Source organism: Lonchura striata, chromosome 14 (assembly GCF_050655825.1).
Source record: "Lonchura striata isolate lonStrDom1 chromosome 14, ASM5065582v1, whole genome shotgun sequence".
In the NCBI taxonomy this organism is placed as follows: Eukaryota; Metazoa; Chordata; class Aves; order Passeriformes; family Estrildidae; genus Lonchura; species Lonchura striata.
Genome location: NC_140716.1, coordinates 10,643,663 through 10,661,304, shown reverse-complemented (window position 1 = coordinate 10,661,304; position 17,642 = coordinate 10,643,663). Strand labels below are relative to the sequence as shown.

The 17,642-nt window shown below is 41.2% G+C and overlaps 1 long non-coding RNA gene across 1 annotated transcript in view; it reads left to right on the top strand.

Annotated features, from left to right (window-relative positions):
- Positions 1-338: 338 nt before the first annotated feature.
- The window catches only part of LOC146766083 (uncharacterized), a 54,847-nt gene continuing 37,543 nt past the window's right edge, over positions 339-17,642 (top strand). Inside the window, exons 1-2 of the long non-coding RNA XR_014958416.1 lie at positions 339-565; positions 3,041-3,134. This is a non-coding gene — a long non-coding RNA (uncharacterized LOC146766083). The remainder of the gene's footprint in view (positions 566-3,040; positions 3,135-17,642) is intronic.

Below are 17,642 nucleotides of genomic sequence, written 5' to 3'. Positions count from 1 at the left end.
GCGGGAGGCGGCGGGACCCTGCCCGCGGGGCCGCGCACAGCGAGGGCCGGCGGTGCCACCCGTCACCGCGGGCAAGGACGGACGGCTGCTGCCCGATGGTAGCTGGGCGAGGGCTCTTCCCGGGAGGGACAGGGCGAGGCCCAGGGCGGAGCCCTCTCTCGGTAGCCATAGCGGGGAAAGCAGCCGCGATTCCCACAGCGGCCGGGACAGCTGCGACGGCCGCGCCCGGCGGAGAGCCCGTCCCGGGAAGGGGCCGGGACGGCGCCATTTCCAGCCGGCCGTGCGGGGCCGCTCCCGTCCCTCAGCGCCGGGCCCAGGGCGCGCCGAGCCCCGGCCCCGGCGGGACCGGGCGAGCGGGGCCGGCCGCCGGCGGCGCCGCTGAGGGACGAGCCTGGGGCCGCCCCGGGCGGCAGCGAGCGCCGTGTTAGGGCAGAGCTGCCCTGGCCGGGAGCCCGGCGGGCTCGGCTCGGGTCGCTGCTGCCTGGGCTTGTTCGTCACGGAGAAAAACGTGCGTGTGGAGAGCTGAGGAAAGCTGCGCTCATAAGGCCGTCCCCGGGCAGCGCAGGTGAGAGCGGGGTCGCTGCCCGCGCCTCACGCCCGCCGCTCTCCTGAGGGTTCACCAGCCACCATCGCCAGTGGCAAACATCAGGCACCAGCTGTGCCCGTTTCCAGCTTGGCTTTCACATGGCCTTCGTCAGCGTAGCGATGGTATTTACCGTGACTCAAGCAGCCTGAAGACCGGCTTTTTGGCTGCCTTCCTGGTTTTGGTGTGGGTACAGGCTCTTCGCTTGCTCAGATGGCTGAAAGGTCTCACCTGCCCTTACCACGGTGTGAGGTTGGCAAGGAAATGGATCTGTTCCTGTGTGATTACTAAGCTGTCTGCTTTATATTGTTTTCTGTCGTGTCTTGCCCCCTATTACAGTTCTGCACAAGTTGCTGTCAACATTTGTTTTGGATGTTACCTAAAAATCCGGCAGACCATGACTCTTTCAGTTCAGACTCAGTGCAAATTTAGGAGCAGTATTTCCCAATCCTAGAGATTACCTGTTCTGTTAGAATTGTAGTGAATTCCAGCAACACCATCCCTATTCCTAGAGTCTTTACACAAATAGCAACTATTACACTGAGCAAAAACACTCTGTTGGTCACTATTCAAATTAGCAGCATGGCCCTACTTCATTGCACCTTCATTTTTTCCAAAGTGCAGCATTAGTGCCCTTGTACAGCTGTTAGGAATCTCATGTCTTGCTTGCAGAATTACAGGAACACTATGAAAGAGTTGCTTTGTCAGTCTAAGCACCACCAGCTCTACCAAATACTGCAAGCAATTAAACAAGTGTGGGTGGCATTTGGTGGCATGTTAATCTCTTATGGTATCTTTTGCACTCTTCTATTAGCTTCAGCTCTGTTGTAACTGCCAAACGCATCTTGTGTTCACAATCACTTCAGAATCATACACAGAATATCCAGTGGCATAAACAGTCCTCAGTGTTCACTAAAATTTACATTTCTCTATGCTCATGTATTTCAAGTTTCTGGATAGGAGAGACTGGCACTTAAAGTAATGGCTGCTTCTTTGTACAACACCTACTTTCTGGTAATTGCCTGGAGGTTAGACTGGAATGGGAATTCAAAGTGGCTCTCGGGGAAGATGTTCATAGCTCTGGGGCTGAAGGAGCAAAACCGAGAAGCTTACAAATGTCAAGTGGAGAAGACAACCCTGCTTGTCAATTCCCAGGGATTTCAGGAAAGTGGTACCTCACACTGAGCCAACCACTTTAAGCATGACAGCCTGACTTCCACTGAGCTGGAGTATTAGAACTGAAGTCACTAAAACATTCCCCTTACAAAGAGATAAGTTTGCAAGTGGAATATGACAACAGAGCACTGGATTTTTAAACCAAAGGTGTTGCTTACAACTCAAGTTGCTAGAATGAGATTAATTGTGCTTCATTATGCATTTCATTTGAGGTGCTGCTTGCTAATTAGCGCAGAATATTGCCCCTATAGGAAAACATTTACTGTTAAAAAAAAGTTTCTTCTCCCTCAATGTCTCATACTTGGATTTTTAATTGTTCAATAGTTGCTGCCCATATTTTATCTTAGCTAGAAGCTGAATAAATACTCCTAAAGCAATATTAACACACTGCCAAATGACTGCAGGCTTTTCCTGGAAACAGATTCTCCAGGTTCTGCTTTTTAGGCTGGTGTTGAACTGATGTGCTTTGAGTGACTTTTTTTTTTTTTTTTCTCACTAGTGCAGTGCTAAGTACCTTTTTCCTGCCTTTTCCTTCCCTAATTTTCATGAGGGATGATGATGTGAAGGAAGAAGTGTTACATCCAAGTACCCCCTTCTACTTTGCTAGGTTGACAGCAAAGCTGTTTGAAAGCAAAGTCACAACAGAATTGCTGGTGTGCAAACACAAGACAAGCTATGCCATTCCATGCCAATTCTTCCTGCTTGTCTTGCCATGTCCTAGACAGTATCTTTGAAAGTAGCCAGAATTCATAAATGAACAGAGGTATCTCTCCCACTTCCCACTACCAGCTGCCATGCAGTGAACACAGTTAACCTGTGTATTTGACATAAGCCTTTTTTTCCAGTTGTTAGAATTCCCTTTTACACATGAGGAGCTTTGAAAGCAAAGTTTGAAAGTGCAGGCTGAGTAGCCATCATGACCAGGAGAGGCTGTATAATGGAACTACAGGCTCAAATATTGATCTTACTGGCATAGTGTGCATTGGATGGTGAAAGTTCCATGTGAAACATTGATTTACAGACAATTTGCAGATATGTAAATAGACCAGCAATAGAAGTGTTGATCTCATTAATTTGTAATATAACAAGTGGAGTAATAAGTTGAGGGCTTTTTTTTGCTCACAGTGATTACATAGCTACAGTTTATGCTTTAGCATGTATCTGTCAAGATGATGAACAAATTCAGTATTTTTGTAGCTAGCAGGGATCAGGGCATGCTCTGTGCAATAAGAGGCTGTAAGTAAAGCCATGCTAACAAGATCTTTGGATTTATCTGAACAGGAATACAAGTGAACCTGGAAAAGAAGAACCTCATGATTGCCATTGACTCCAAGAAAGAGAAGCCTTCAGACTGAGGGAGCTGCTGATCAGTAAGGTAATTGTGTAATTACTTGTCCAGCTGTTAAATGGCTTCTGATAAAAGTATCTATGCCTGGACAGCCTGTAATCTGACTTCTTCCAAAAAGGAAATACTGTCCCAAAACTCCTAATAAGAGGAATGTAAGGCACCACCATTATAGGCTTCCTTGTAACACCAATCTTTTAGTTTATCACAAAGAAAACCAATGTACCAATGAAAGATTTCTAGCACAGTGACAAAACTGACACTGTATTTTTCTCCAAGAATCTATGCAGGAATCCTCTATATTATTGATTCAGAGTATACAACACTACTAGACCCTTTCTGTGCTTACTTTTCAAAAAGAAGTTACATTTACTGCCATGCCAACATAAGTAATACTGATGAGCTGGTGCTGATTGGGAAGTGGTTTTATTCTAATGTATTCTTAACTTTCATAAATGAAACTGTGTTCAAATGTAGGCTTCTATGGCAGTGCTACCATGTCCACAATTGAATAAATAGGAAGTGTACTGTAGGAGAATTTTACCAATGGATAGTTTAATGAGGAGCAGAATGGAGAAAACAATGAGAAAGAAAAGAGTGGCATGGACTTTTCCTGTTTCATGGCTCTTTTAAAGTCGATCCAAAGGAGCTGCTATGCCATAAATTCATTAGTCCCCTAAAAACCACTGAGCCATAAAAATGTTCTCACACCTTTGTCTCACTTTTCCTTTCCCTCTGCAGGGATTAGAGGGTTCTTTGCTTTTATCCCTAATAGCCCAGGTATACTTGTATAAAGAGTCTCAGATCTGTACAAACCTCAGCGCATCCTTGGTGAAGAACCTGACGCACATACCCCTTCCCACTCCAGCCTTGAGAATGTTTCCTCCTCCCCCTCAAAGAAACATTGGGAGGTTAAACAAGAGCAGCAGCTTCCCAACAATTCTTAACTCCTTGAGAACTGAAGTCCTTGTTCAGGCTTGCTGAGTCTAGAACAAGGAGCTTGGAAGGAGTTCTAACAAACTTACGAAATCCTGAGGGATCAGAAGACATTTCCTTTTTCTTCTTCCCTGCTTCCATCAGTTATTGTTCTTCGCTGCCTCTTGCACAATCGTTAAAATATCCTGAAAATTAATCTCTTTCATTAGCTGCAGTTAGACTGTGCTGAAACAAGTGAAAGACAGCACAGATTTTCAGGGAGCTAGTTCCATGGTTTATACAGCAAATAAATGTAGGAGATATTAATCAAAATGTTTGTTTACCAAGTTGATCTGCAGGATATGCAAATTTGTGGAGATGACATTAAATAAAAAGGAAGAGCATACCCTTCCTTTCTTCCTCACTGTTGGGTGTTCTCCTGAAAAATGCTCTTTTTTTGTATTGTTATCATTACTTCAAGAAAATCAATAAAAAATTCTGGCAAAAAGTAGCCAAGGCAAACTGTATTGCTGCCTCTGGATCAGACAAAGTTGTTTGCCAGTGCAGTGATCATTTTAGGAGAATTTCCTAAAACCAGTCCCTCAGAAAGTGGTTATGGATGAGAGTAGCAAAAGCATTAAGTCCAGAGATATTTAAATCAGAGGGTATTTTCATGCTATTGGCTACTGATCATGTCTCTTTAGCCCATTTGCAGAGTTTTTCTATTTAGTCAAAACTTGGTCAGACAACGGTAAATTAAATATTAGCTTTGTAACTGGATCTAGCTATTAAAATGCTTTAACATTAGGATTTAACAATCATAGCTTTGTTTGAAAAAGAAAAGGAAATAAATTGGCAAGGACTAAAGGCAAGCTACAACAAAAAAAAAATTGCAGAGCCTCTGAAGTACAGTGCAGTATATCAAGGGCTTAATACATTACAAATAAATGTGTGTGTGGCTTACCATCCTGCCAAAACAATTGCAATACCAACCCAACCCTCTAAACAGAGCTTTACAAATCAAATACCATAGAAAAGAACTTATAACCCATGACTCTGCTAGAGATAGGAATACAGGAGACTGAATTGTATTATTACAGAGGGATAGTAAGGCCTTGGCCACAGAAAATTTGCTGTTGTTTGAAGTCTCCAGGAGGGTGCAGTTGGAGTGGCAGGGCTATGATTTCATTGTACAAACAAAATCCAAAAGAAGGTCAAAGTACCCTGCAAGAAGACACTATTTTGAAAAGTAGACACTTGAGCTGCTTAGAGGAAGAATGTATTTTCTCACTTTGGCTATTGACCTTCTAATCAAAAAAAAAGCACAAATCTTTAAATCACTTTAAATCATTTAGCATTAATTAGAAAATATGGTGTTTGCTTCTCCATTAGAACTACTCACTCAATGCACTCTAAACAACATCACATATTCAGAATGCAAGGAGTTAATAGATTTTCATCTGATCTATAAAGTAAAATAAGCTACTTAGGATTTTTGTTTCTTACGAGTAGCCAAACAAGAAGATTTACCCATTTGCAGCCAAAGCTGAGTGACAAGCAGCTCCACTAGTGAGGACACTGTTTCTGTATGGATCTGTTCTGCAGAGCACACAGGTAAATAAACAGGGACTCTGAGCCATCAGTGGGATGGTTCTGCTTCCCTCCCCATGGAGCAAACACAGCATTCCAGCAGAATTCTCACTCAAATAGCAAGCCTGACGTGCAGATGCACTTCTTTCCTTATAAATTTGTGCAGACATACATATTACATTATCATATATGTACACATAGAAATTCAAATTCAGGAACTGGATAATTTGAAAAGAATTTTTGGGTTAGCATGTTTTCTGAGGACTGGACCACACTGCAAAGATTCTAATTCTATGTATCATTTGGAAATCCATCTTTGTTTATTATTATGATGTCTCCATGCAAGTGTTAGCTCCTTCTGTCTATTAGAAAAACACAATATTGTTACTCCTACTGAATTGTTATGTAATTTTAAGTATTTTAATGGCCACTTAACTAAATCCCACAGCAAGCAGTACAGAAAAGGAAGAAAACAGACTTGCTGAAGTAAGTGGAATATGCATTTAACTCTTCATGAGAGCATTGGGATGCTGTATGAGACATGGACATGGCAATGAGCCAGATTCTGCCTGCAGATATGCATTCTTTAATCTAATTTACTTAAGTGGATGTTGGCACAGGCAAAGTTTGGACCTGTTTACTCTTAAACTAGAAATTATTTTCATAGTTATTGCAAGTATTAACACTAAATATGCACAGGATGAGCCCTATCATTAATAAGATCTATGCTTTTAGTGCATTGACATTTTTATAAAAAACATAAATTTGAAGTAGTAATGATTCTTACAAATTTTGCATTTTAAATCCTGGCAAGTAAACAGTGCATAAGGGTATCAGGAAACAGCAGTGTGTTGTAATTCTTGCAACACTATTATGAGTCTCAGGCATTTATTGTTTTCTCAGGGGCAGTCATAGAAATATGTGAAAGCCTTTTACCCTCATATGAAAAAAAAAAAAAGAAGAAGAAGAAGAAAATGTGATCTAAAGGAAGCTCAAAATTCATTTTTTTACCCTATAAGTTTTTAATCTTATCATAAAATATGTTGTGGCCTGATACAATGTTTTTGAATGTAGACACTTGCCAATACGAAGATGTTATCATAAAATAATTAATTTCACAAAGCACCTAAATCTGTGTTATAATAGCTGGGATTTGTATATGTGTTCTGGTTTGGGAACTTTAGGAAAGAGGCAAAGACTAGAGCATTGCAGCAGTCTGTAAAGATCTGGTTGATACAAAGGGAGTGAACAAGAGATACTGATTCGTTTGAGCGAAGGACTGTTAGTGACTGGAAGATCTGAGGCTGAGGAGAGAACTGTGGAGAGTCACATCAATCCATACCAGCCTTGCAGGGCTGGGTGTGTGCAGCCCTTCTCCCTTTTCCCTCTGGCCCAATTCCTGCTTCCACAGGAAGGAAACACACACCGGTCAGTCAAAAAGAAATCTGAGTGTGCTCCTCCAGGGTGGCCAGTTGTCCAGAATTGACATCTGCTCTTCATTATAGCAATGGATTATCTGGGCAGTTTGAACAACGTCGCTGGGAGTGATCTCCACCGGGTTAGGATTTAGATCAAAGAGCAGGATGTTGTTAAAGGAAGGAGCAGCATTCTCAATTTTAAGTAAAAATTATTAAAGTTGTATTTTTTTACTTTTAATTTATAAAAAAAGCATCACTAGGATGTTCAGGAAGTGAGATGGGGTCTGTCCAAATAAATTTTGGATAACTGAAGGTGCATCAAGTACACTCCTTCAAAAGCTGAGGAGAGCAGTAGTTATAAGAGATAATCTCAACAGTTTGTTCATTCCTCAGATTGTAGGTTATAAAAAAAAATTAAATTATCATATTATCAATATGTGGGGCATAATCTGCTGATGGGAGTTCTCCTCTGGGAGCAACAGGACACATCAGCTCATTCCTCACTTCCACAACCTTGTAGGACTGCTGCAGTTTCACTGCAGAGCTGTTCTGCAGGAGGTGGTGGAAGGTAAAGGTCTTGTCCTTAGCAGCCTTTTATGTATGTGGAGGCTGTTGTAGTTCCCAGATCAAACACACTTTAGCTGTTGTGAAAATAGAGACCTGACAACACTTTGTAGGTGCAAATGGTTGTGGGTTTGGTGGGATTTAGCAACATTCTGTCGTCATAACTGAATTGCTTGAGTTCAAAAGCTGTACAGCACTTCTGAATTGTTCCTGAAAGAATATGTGAGGTCTCTTGGGATGAGTCATTTATCCAGTGTGTGTTCTCATCTGAGTTTCCCCATTAGTCTTATCCATTGATGTTTTTTATTTTGAGTTTCTTCATTCAGGTTGGGATAGTGTTGTCCTGGGCAGCTTGTTACCACATCATAAGGAAGCATTGCGTTGACTCTTCAGTTTGTGGTTTTAGGTATTTTTTTTTTAGCAAGCATTGTTTGAACACAGTATGAATGGAGTGGAGACTGAATTTTTATATGTCAGTTCATCCCAGTGGAACTGCTCAGTGTCTAAAGCTGCAGTACCTGTTCTTCCTGAGAGGCTCCTGTCACAGTGGGGTACCTCCAGTCATCATCCCAAAGGGGGTTGTCTCCTCTCCCTTTTCACCCACATGTCCTGTTTTCTTAGCCCCATTCAAGCTCTGTTATTGGGGGTTAGGAGGAAGCTAATGCTGCCCATTCAATTCAAAGAAGCTGTGTTATTTTGGCTTTTTTTTTTTTTTAAATATCTATTTATAATCAAATTCTGCCACTACTATGAATAGGTTTGACTCAACCTGGTAAGTGAAGCTTTCCATTTAAGCCCCAAAAGGGTACATACATGCAAGTTCCTAGAGTCAGTTCATATGAACATCCTCCCAAATATCTTCCTGCCTTGCTGCCTCAACCAGATGCTGAGTTGGTCCTCACAGCAGGATAAACAAGGAGTGAAAAGGAACTGTGGCCCTGGAACAGGAGACATTGAGGCCACAGAAAGTACACAGCACTGCTCATTTTCTGTAGTGAGGCTGTACTCTAAGCAAGGAGCTTCTTTATGAGGGCAGCCATCAGCATTTTAAAAATCAGCTTCATCTTTGGAGTTAGCTGCATTTAGTGTGTGCTTCAGGCACAGACTTAAGCCAAACATGCACAGCAAGGACTCCTATCTCTTTTTTGCAAACCACAATGTCCTGTACAGTGTCAGTTTAATGTCTTCAGCCCAAAGCATGCTGCTAGTGTGCTAACAAAGTGCACTTGCAAATCGTTGCTAACACCTGAGAAATAAAAATCACTTCGGTTCCTCCACTAAGTTAAAAGTACAACACTTATATTAAAAACAAACAAAAAAACCCCAATAACAAAACCTTTAAATTAAACACTTTTTACCCATAAGTAAGAGTCCAGGTTTGAGTGAGGGTGTGGTGACATTCTGAACCCATATTCATGTGCATGTTGAATGCCATAAACTGCTCATTGCATTCTGTGCAGGATGATTCACTTTTTCCAACTACTTCAGTGTTGCACATATGGAATCTGTTGTATATTGTCAGCCAGTGCTGTACTATGCTTCATCCCCTTGTGTATATAAACCATTCTGGGTAGTTCAACCATTCCTGTAATATCCTTATTTCTGCAGTGTTCCGCTCAGGACAGAGAAGGCAAGGCAAGGCTTTTTGATACTTTATTTTGCGGTCTAAGTATGGGATCTAATAATACATTAAACTTTATTGTAACAGCTACTCCAAGAGTACAGGACATTATTTGATGCTATGTTAACTTGGACAGTTTGACTTCAAAGCACTTAGCTTGTGATCCTAAAATTGCTCCCTTTAGAGATTGTGTGTTCTACTTTGGGTTTTCTTAGCTAGAACAAGATCATCTTTGAGCTTTTTAATCCCCTGCAAGTTTTGACCATCACATTTGTAGAAGATAAAAGCGTCTTCCTGTGGTGTAAGATCTTCTCATCTGCCTTAACCTTTCAGTGTTTGGCAAATGGGATGAAAGCTTTTATTTGCATCCAAACAAAAGTTTAAAGCAATCAGCTGTCAATAAAGCTGCTGGCAGCTGTTCCAAAATCCTCAGGACAGTTTATAGATAGCCAAGGCTGATTGGCACTGCTGCTGAATTCCTGAGGAGGGTGGAATTGCAACCAGATCCAGGGGGTGGGTTGTGAGGAACGAGGGGGCCACGTGTATGTACGTCTCCTTTCTTCTGACATCTAACCCAGGACTACAGCAAGCTCTTGTTTTTTATTCAAATATTTGGATCTTGCAGTTTTTAGGCTTTTTAAAGTTTTGGTTTTTTTTGGTCTGTACTGGAAATAATAGCATCATCACCTCTCAGATTAAGCATGGTTTTCAAAGTCTGTGTGAATAGCTTTTGCAACCTCCTTCCTTTGGTTACGTTTGTGACAGACAAAGCACTCCCAATTCTTGTAGCTGAGTCCAAACAGGGAATGCACAAATATATGCCATAAATTAAGACATAGCATAATGAAACAACTCTTAAAATGTTGAATCACTTGTGCTGAAAACATTGACAACCAGGGCTGGAGAGCCATTCCCTCTCTTCTCCCTCACATGACCTAAAACCAGCCTGACAGGTGAGAAACAGGCTTTCTGGTGTGGGTTTTTTTGCCTGCTTTGATAGTGCCTGCAGCCCTGCCAGGTGCAGGGTGTGGCTGCATGGGAGCTGAACTGCCTTGTGCCGAGTTGTTTATCTTTGCTGGGAAACCTGCCTCTACCAACCTGTGGTGGGGAACTGGGCTTAGACATTGAGCTCAAAGAAGACCACCTGTGGTGAAAGGAGTCCCATCTGCTGCAGTGGAGGTGTATCAGTTAATACGGAATAATTAAATACATAATGTAAAAATAAGGATCTATCCCTTTGGAATATGCCTCTATTTTTGTTCTCCCCTAATGGCTGAATGTAAATATTATGTGCTCCAGTAGCATCTGAGTGAATAATGCTCTCCGCCCTTCCAAAAGCAGAGTTGTAACTTTGTGAACTTCCTATACTTCCTACTGTTTTCTGCATTTTTAGAATAAGCAGTGATGTGGGGCTTGGAGGGTTTTTTGTGTATATCTAAAAAATCACATGGTGCTAAGTCTAGCCTTGAAGGCCACATTTGCTGGGCTCATGACTAGCAGTACAGCCAGCTGAAAAACAATGCCACTGTATTAAAACCTGTACAAATGTAGTGCAGGACCTTTACTGTTAAATTGAATATTTGCATGTCAGTAGATACTGGGATGCAAAATTTTTATTAGATAAAGAAATTAAGTTTTAGTATAAACAGATTTCCAGGTTTTGTTGTGTTAATGGGCCTGAGGACATTGATACCAGCACTGAGGAAGAAGACGTGTGGGTGTTGGTGGAAGAGGAGCTCAACCTGACCCAGCAAAGTGTGATCACAGCCCAGAAAGCCAAACGTGTCCTGGGCTGTAGAAGAGAGCTGTTCCACTCTGCTGAGACCCCAGGTGCAGAGCTGCCTTCAGCTCTGGGCCCCCAACACAAGAAGGATGTGGAACTGTGGAAGCAGTTCCAGAGGAGGCCATGAAGATGCTCAGAGGGCTGGAGCACTCTGCTCTGGAGAGAGGCTGGGAGAGCTGGGGGTGTTCAGTCTGAAGTAGAGAAGATTCTGAGAAGAACTTACATCTCTTCCAGTGCCTAAAGGGGCTCCAAGAGACTGAAGAGAGACTTTTGGCAAGGGCAAGCAGTGATAGGAAAAGGAGTAACATCTTTAAGCTTGAAGTGGGAAGACTTGGATTTAAATATAAGGAAGAAATTCTTCCCTGTGAAGGTGTAAGGCTCTGACTGGTACAAGCTGCCCAGAGAAGTTGTGGCTGTCCCATCCCTGGAATTGTGCTTGGAGCAACCTGGTCTAATGGAAGGTGTTATAACTAGATGATCTTCAAGGTGTCTCCCAACCCAAACCATTCTATGACAGGAAATTCTTTTTTTTTTTTTTTTTTGTCTTCTCTGTGTTGTGCCCCATCTCTCTCTCAGTCTCTTATTTCATCTCTCATAGAAAGTTAGAAATACATTAGAATAAAAGTTTTCATTTCAGGGAAGAGAAAGAAAAGCAATCTCATTTTTCTTTCCAGAAACATGGGGAAAGCAGCCTTAAAAGTTCATCCAAAGACATATAAAACGCACTTATAAATTACTTTATATAGTGTGAGGAGCTGCAGGAGTTTGTTTCTTTTGAAATGTCGCAGAATGCAGTATTGCCTTTCAGATCTTGATCTTGCAGTGGAATACTAATGTGAACTCTTCTGGAGAATTTTCATAATGGCTTTACCTAAAATGACTGCTTTACATAGAATACATAAGGGAAAATACTAACTTGTCAAAATTCAAATCATTTTATGGGAACAAATAATTTTCTTGGAGTTTTTGACAGGGAAGCAGCTTCTCAGTTGAATGAGAAATCCACTGCATGTACCTCTGTCCACTGAATTTGGCTGCCTTTAAGTCTCTGCTTGCAGTTCTGCTGGCAGCCTTGGTAACTAATGTGTGTCAGATTTTTATTCTCACCTACTCAGGTTATTTCATTTCTTATCTGTGCTATAAATGCTTCAGGACAGAACTGGGACTGTTTGTAGTCTGCTTAAGCAACTCCACTGGTTCAGATTCCTGCCCTGCTGTTCCCAGCCTATGCCAGGTACCTGCCCTGGGAAGTGTTTGCCAATCACCTGGGAGCTGGATAGAGACAGGCTGGGGATATGGCTCCTGCTCTGAACTGATCCACCCAATTCTCATTGCATCCTTGCTCTGAGCAGCCTGTCTCTGAGGATGTTTTTCCTCCAGGCTGGATCAGCATACACGTTTTGTTTTCTTTCCTGTCCTCCATTAAATTAAAAAATTAAAAAAGCAGCTTAGTGACACCTGTTCATCTGCATGGAGAGCAGGGCACTCAAATCATGTGGTGTGAGACAAATGCTCTGCAAGGAGCATGATAAACCCTCCCCTCCATCCTAGGCAGTTCAGTAAAATGCTGTAGCAGGATGCTTTCGGGATGCTGTCAGTTTAGTTCTGTCCTTTTGGACTCCATCCCAGCATCAGAGGCTTGAATATTCAAATCTTTTCATACAGTGCTAGTTTTCAAGTTCACAAAGGTAGTAGCTAGGACTGTTTTAATTGAAGTCACAGGGTAGAATATGTTCAATAATTTGGGATTGCCTGATACTTTCTGTCCTTTCAAGAAAGATTCAATCTCTTGGAATCATTTGCCTTGCTGTCAGGAGGACCTTGCCAGTAAGCTGGTTTATACATTTCAATGTTTCCATTTTGCAGTTTTTCCAGAAGATGCTGATTTTCCCCCCTTTCTTAGATAAATAGAAGTCAGACACTTGAAATGAAACCAAAGCAAAGGAATTTTAAAATCTGACTGGAGCAAGAATGTTTGCTTTCAGTTTGTTGCTTCCTGTTCTGATGATGAAATGTAATTAAAACCTGGGTTAAAGATAACAGCAACTCCACAAATCAATGTATGGTGCAGCAATGTCTGCTAGCAATTCTTTTGAAGAAGGGATGATTATAAACTCTGTCTTTTAGGGCTTTTTAGTACAGAGGAGACATTTCAGTTGCCAAGATCATAGTTCTTGTTCTACTTTTTCTCTTTTCCTGTTTTGGATCAAGCAAAGAAGGACTCTGTACCATGTAGCTCTCACTAAAATTCATTGGCTAAGGATTTGATTTTTTTTCTGGGGAAAAGATGGTGAAGGTATTAGTCTGAAAGAAAAAAAATATTATTCTGCTGTACTGAGTCTGATTATACTGAAAAACTAGCTTTACGTAAAAACAACTATTGTATTATTATTTGAAATTAAAAACTCTATTGTTTGTTTAGTAAGATTCCCCTACTATACAACTTTGTAATCAGAGAAGTCTTGTGAGGAGACTTTCAAGAAATGCTATATTTATCACAGAAGAGTGAGAATTCTAAAAAATTGTTGGTTTGGGTTGGGGTTTTTTTCCCCATAAGTCATAGAAATCTTTCATGTAGGATCTTTTTTTTTTTGAAATAAAATGTGTTTGTGTTTTGTGATGTTCAGCAAGACAGGAATATAGCCCCCTAAAGGCATGTGAATAGGATTAAACCAACATTTGCTATTCTCTAGGTATATGAGTCAATAGGGATCCATAATTCTTCTGTGTTAGTACTTTCTTTGACAATAGATGTGAAAATTCTGAAACTTAGCATGAAAGATGGGTTTGGCCATAACAGAAACTGTATTTTAGAATGGCAGGGTATGTTCACACTTCTGTCTAAAATTCAGTTGGCCTTGCTTGCTTTGGTAAGAATTCTCACAGCTCTGCCCATCTGTAATCACTGATTAGAAGAAGCTCAGTTCAAAGTCTTGAATTGTTGCATTTTAATGCCTACTGGCTGCAAATCAAACGTTTTACAGGGATAACCACCACCAACTCTTTATCAAGTTTTATGCATGTAGTGAAACACTACTTTGGTGGTGGTGGTGGTGGTTGGGAGATTTTAAGTGGAAGAGAACAGGACTGGGCTCCTGTTTGTGCTGCAAAGGCAAAGTGTGGCTTTGATTGTGTGTGTGACTGTTGAAGGACTGGCTTGGACAGCAGGTGTGGAATTCCTGCAGGCAGGAACAGCATTAGCATTAAGACTTCTAGTGGTTGGTTTCTAGATAATAATTACATAGCGAAAGTTGTCTGTGATTGCAGGAGAACAAAGAATGCTTCCTTGTTCTTTGCCAAAGCTCGCCCAAAATACCTCCTCAAACCTAATACAATATTTGTTCAAAAATTTGAACCCACGGCAAAGAAACGTAAGCCGTGTGTAGCAGTGCCACCTAGTGTAGACTGTTATTCCTTGGTTTTCCACAATTTTACTGTTCTTGTATCTTGGGTCTATAATGGTTCAAGAAAATAAACATTACCTCTGCATTGTAAAAAGTGCTTTAAAGGTGATTCTCTTGAAATCTGTGCCAGAATATCTTCTCACATAAAACAGCTCTTGCCTGATGGCTGTTTCACTCCTCTGCTGAGTTAATGACAAAATAGTTTGAAATTATGCACAACAAGTAATTTCATTTGTCATGTTTATCTGTTAAAATGAGATGGACAGATACGAAGGAGCAGCAGCTAGATGCTACTCTTGCTCAGGAGATATGAGCTTGACATTGTGGATTTTCACTGAGAATCAATAATACTGTAAAATTATTCATGGAATAAAATAGCACTTATGACAAAAACTAGTAAAATATGTCTGTCAATCTACATGACAGACTTGATCTGGGAAGAGGAGTAGAAATGAGGATTAGGTTACAGATTCAAGAAGTAAATGGTTTATCCTATGTGAGAATTCTGAAAAGAAGTGGGCTTAAACTTGCTATGGGTCTCAGCAAATTGTTGTCATTTATAACTCTCAGGCTGTTCTTGCTGTTGAGTTTTGGATCCTGACTCACAAAGAACAGTCCCCACAAGTCTGAACCTTTGTTATGACAAATAAACAAAGCCATGGAATGGATTTTTATTTTCACTATAGTCCCTCTAAAGACAGACTAATGCAATCTAAAGACATTTTTCTGGATTTTCATCAGGCTTAGGAAAACAGACATTTAGTTCTGTGCACCTCTAACCTAGAGGAAGTTCATCACTGCAGCTGGAGCTGTTGGGAATTGCATGTTTTTTCTAGATTCCCAAAGGAAACACTGTCAGCCAAAGTTAGAAAAGGCAGGAGGACAGAAAGCAAAAGGCACAACGGCTGGATTTATACTGATGTAGTATTTGTTCTGCTCTGCCTTCCAAATGAGCTGCTGAAGCTCTTTTCCAGTTAAGAATTGTTCATCTAGTGCTGTCTAGCTTAATACACAGAGACACTTCTAAGGCTACCCAGGGAACATGAAAAGCCCTGTCCTGAGTTCAGGTGTGCACATGCCCCCTTTGACTGCTGATTCCAGACATGGGAAGGGGAGAAGACCAGCAGGATCCTTGAAAGAATGATTTATATGAAAGGCTGTAAGTGAGAGGATAATTTATAGTGTATTGATACTCAGAGTCTGGGGATTTTGTGTTGTACCAGCAGCACATCACTCACAGATCTCTTCAGATAATGCTGACTTGGAGTCCTTTCTTTGAGGCGAAAATGAGGTTGTGACTACTCCAGTGCCAAGGTATCAGATCACTGACTCAGGGCATGGTGAAAATTTAGTCAGCAGTCATAACCAACACTGTCTTGTGCATGGGCATATTCCATGTTGCTCAAGAAAATCAGATCATGACCTGAAAATTAGGGCACCCACTAGAATGTTTTTTATTCCTAGTGGTTATGAGGCAAATCTGTTCACAGTATTTCTCTACTCACAAGGGTTTTCTATTATTTTTGTTAGTTGGACCAAAATTCTGTAGAAACAAAGCTCCAAATTATATCAAGAACATTCTGTCTCCAGAACTTTGATCTCCATAAATCTCAGAGGGGATTCATGTTTTGGCTGTTATCAGTGAAGGGTATGGACAAGTGTTTCTGACTGAGATGAGCTTGGTATTTCACTCACATCATTGTAAGGGGTTTATATTATTACCTATAATTCAGTCTCTTACTGTATAATTTTGGAAGCCCTGGAGTGGAAGGACATTCAGGTAGCTCTAAGTTTATGGTAGCCTGAGTTATTTTTTGAAGTAAATGACATATTAAGACATCCATGACCCTGTAGCCGGTGATTCTGAGCAGATGTTGTCAATGGCAGGAATATTTCAGAGTACTTCCTGGTGCTGATTGACAGCTGATGGCTTTGAAAACCAAGATTGCTGAGTGATATCTGAAGCATTTTAGAAGAAGTAACACCTTTGCTGTTAATAATTGTGAGTTATCTTACTCTGATTTTACTTACTGATCTAGTAGGAAGTCATGGCATGTACAGAAAAGCAGGTGATCTGATCTAGTTCTTCCCATTCTTCTCTGTGTGATCTGTGGTTTCTATCACCAAGTGACAGAGAAACATTTCAGGGCACTCTTTGTTAAAATGTTAGCATTGCATCACAGGCACCTTTTCTGTTTTTCTCCCCTGGGTTATGCAATAATAAGTTTTGAAAGTGCAGCAGAGGTGGAGATATTAATGGCAATGTCTTCCTAACTCTGTTTTAGCCAGCCTGGTTTGTTTTGGTGCTGCAGTCTGCATTAGGCCCTTCTGCAGACCACTCCAGGGCAGAGTTCTGCCACAGTCTGCAAAGCCAGTGAGCTTTGGAAGGGGATTGCTTGAAACCCCATCTCAGAGCTTTGCTTTAATTTTCAACCACATCAAATGGCAAACTCACTCACACGGTTGCTTTAGATCCAGGGTAGATCTGTGGATGCCACACTGACAAACACAATCAGAGCTATGTGCTTGGCCCAGGGAGAATCAAAACAAAACTAAACTGCAAGGGGAAGTTAGGCAACCTTCCAAGGAAGTCCAGGATAATGACTGGTGTGTCCTGGCCTTGCATCACCAGTAGCAGAACATACAAATACTCTGAGGTGGCGTTGTGCTGAAGGCTGCAGCAAGGATTTCACCTGGTGGGGTTTGTTTTATTATTTTGCAATATTAAAAAGCCTTCATGGGAACCTAGCAGAAACCTTAGGATTTGAAAAGTTACCATGTTGTCAGGGATACTTGAAAGCTGGAAAAGAGGTTTCTCATTTTCTTCCTTGCAGATGAAAGTTCTCTGTCAATTTAATTCCTGATGGTGTGTTGAGCTTTGTGGCCTTTTCTCACAAAGATAAACTGTTTTAAGTGAAAGCAAAATCCTGGTGTAATCTTGGTAGCAGTTGTAGGGCTTGACAATTTTTAAGGATTTTAAAAGGAAAGTTCAGTCATAGAGCTAAATTGGAGTGGAGCTGGACCTTTGAGGCAGTGACAGGCATTAAACAGGGAACCTGTGAGGAGCTGGAACTTTCCACAAGCAGTTTGAGCTGCAGTGTCTGAAAAGAGAGGCCATCCTTCCCAAGGAAGGGAATGGTTTAATTCTGACTACAAATGAAGTACAGCTGTAGGAAAATTAATTGCCTATGTGTGTTAACAACTGTATTTGACCATTTCACAAGCAGATCAGAATCTGATTTG